Here is a 3,040-nt window from a genome sequence, read left to right as displayed (position 1 = left end):
TAATACTAATCCTAATCCTAATCCTAATCCTAATCCTAATCCTAATCCTAATCCTAATCCTAATCCTAATCATATAAATGGTGAATCATATAAATGGTGCCTTGTTAACATGTAGGTTCTTTGTGAATAAGCAGCCAATGTTGGATAGCCATAAGTTAGTTGTTGAGAGTTTTAATTAGGCAAGTTATTTCATCTTAATTTCCTATGTAATTTCACAGAGGCTAAGCTAGGACAAACCACAATATATACTCATGTCCATGATGAACAAGATAGCTTAGACATTGTTTTGGAATTGATTTCCTTATTAGTTGAGTCGTACTCCTAATACCATTCTTGGTTGAACCAAGAATTACCAATCTTATCAAGGATCCTGCCTTGTCGCGATTATCACTTGGCTTATCAAACAACTCACTCTATTATGGCTCCATCCCCTTCATATCTTTTGTATTTCTTTTATCTAAACACTTATAAATTTTTGCTGCCAAAATAACTCTAATTGCTCTCGGCCATAAGTCAAGCAAACTTGGCCACAATCAAGCTTTGTTTCGGCCAAGCCATATATCAATATTGTCTGAACCAAAATTAGTATAGCCTTGGACATGGATGAAGCAACCTTGGCAAAAGCTAATACACTAATCAAGAACGATCGTAAAACGAGAACCACCCTAAATGAGGTTTGCATCGGAATTAATGGCATGGGGATAGACCACATAGTGGAGAAGTGGGCATTGGTACCCATGAAAATGGGGATGAGAACATGTACTTCATGGATGAGGAACAAGATTGATGATCTATCCATAAAACCACTTATTCGGTTACTTTCTCTCTTTAGAATTTTGCTTTATTTTAGTTTTGACATTACTTCTACATGAATACTTTATGGTTTGTATTTGGATATTTGATTTGTTTGACTATTTTGTTGTGTGTTTTTAATTATCAGTTTGTTATGTTAGTTTGTTTTAATTATCAGTTTGTTTACTAGCTAGTTTAAGTTTACTCTTACTTTTTATCAATTTATTTGAGAAGTAAAATTTTTGAAACTAAACTATGTAAATAACACGACTTGGCTTAAACTTTTTTTAAACAAGATCAATAATTTTGTGATGTATGAAAACTATCAAGCTTATGTGAAAAACATGAGATGAAAATCTCAAATTTTACATGAATAACTCATAATGCCATAAGTTTGATCAAATACAAACTTTTGAAAAGTCACTTATCATGAATTTATAAAAATGTTTGAAAATCAAAGAGTTGTTCAAAACCAAACAATACGATGAAGTGTAAGTCAACCACAAAAATATGACTTAAGGGTGTGAGAAAGTTGTTGGATTTGCACAATTAATTTTGTTTGAATCTCTCTTCACTTTATTGCACAAATTTGATAGAAATGATCAACGACCAACCTTAACTAGGAACATCTTTTGGTAAACCCTTTTGAGCCTTAAAAAGATTTAATTTATTTCAAACTCCACCTACGAACCCAATCTGAAAAACAAAATGATTTCTCCCATACTTTTAAAAAGAAAAAAAGAGAGTATTCCAAAAAGAAGGGTGATTGAAAAAAATAAGTCGAGAGGAGTGGTTAGCCATGTAACAAAACAAAGTGTGTTATATAGAATAGGCTTAAAGTCACAAGACTAGAGGGTGGGTGAATAGGTGTAGTAGATCATAATTGTCGCTTTCCGATTAATGAGATATTTCAATCAACGCAGATATAATCTACTTAATTAATTTATGCCTAAACGTTAACTGGTTCACAACATGCAATAAACTAAGCAAGTCAAGCAATCTAACAATGTAAAGTGTAAATCGATTGAAATTAAAGAGATAAGGGATAGAGAAAATGGAGATGACGATCTTTTATCTAGGTTCGTTTGTGGGTCCGCTTGCAAACTACATCCAGGCCACCCCTTCTAATTTTGGGAGATTTTTCTTCACTATTGGAAATCAATGTTATACAAACACACTTCCAAAATGCATGACTCCCTTCTTGGCCCTAGAGCTCCCCGAATTGTTTGACCCTTTACCCGCTTCTAATAGATACTCAGCACCACTTCTGAAGGTCTAGCCCCAACCACTCCTAACTCCCAACCAAGACTCTCATTTACGTGTAGACAACGAGTATCTAATGTGAAGAAGATCTTGCTCCTGACCTTGGCAAGGTTTCGACGAAGACACCAAAATCAACCAAAAAGAAAGAAAAAAGAATATGTTGAAGACAGTATAAGATCAACCTTCAAATAGAGTCTAAATATTCAATAAATACTTCTACCCTTTACGCTCTAATATGATTAGTAAACAATGCTCAAATGAAAGTCAAAAACTATTTTGAAATGAAATTGAAAAATCTTAGACAAAGTAAAAGAAATTTCATAATGCTAAGTAGTAGGTTACTTGACCTGAGTAACAAGTTACTAGACCTAGATAATAGATTATTTGGACTGTGTAATAGCTTACTTGGAAGCCTATTTAAAGTCATTAAGACACCCATTTGAATCATACTTGATATACAAATTACTCACAACTTTCAAAAATAATTCTCTACACTTTCTCTAGCAACTTTAGTCCTAATCCTAATCCTAGTCCTAATCCTAATCCTAATCCTAATCCTAATCCTAATCGGAATCCTTATCCTAATCATAATCCTAATCCTACAACTACTTGTACACCTATTCCTACTCCTAATCCTACTCCGAATCCTAATCCTACTCCAAATCCTACTCCTAATCCTAATCCTAATCCTAATCATACTCCTAATCCTAATCCTAATCCTAATCCTAGACCTACTCCTAATCATAATCCTAATCCTAATCCTAATCCTAATCCTAATCCTAATCGTAATCCTAATCCTAATCCTAATCCAAATCCTAATCCTAATCCTAATCATAATCCTAATCTAATCCTAATCCTAATCCTAATCCTAATCCTAATCTAATCCTAATCCTAATCCTAATCCTAATCCTAATCTAATCCTAATCCTAATCCTAATCCTAATCCTAATCTAATCCTAATCCTAATCCTAATCCTAATCTAATCC

This window comes from Lupinus angustifolius, chromosome LG15 (genome assembly GCF_001865875.1).
Source record: "Lupinus angustifolius cultivar Tanjil chromosome LG15, LupAngTanjil_v1.0, whole genome shotgun sequence".
Lineage (NCBI taxonomy): Eukaryota > Viridiplantae > Streptophyta > Magnoliopsida > Fabales > Fabaceae > Lupinus > Lupinus angustifolius.
The sequence above is the reverse complement of the archived record's forward strand: the minus strand, read 5'-3'. Positions refer to the sequence as shown.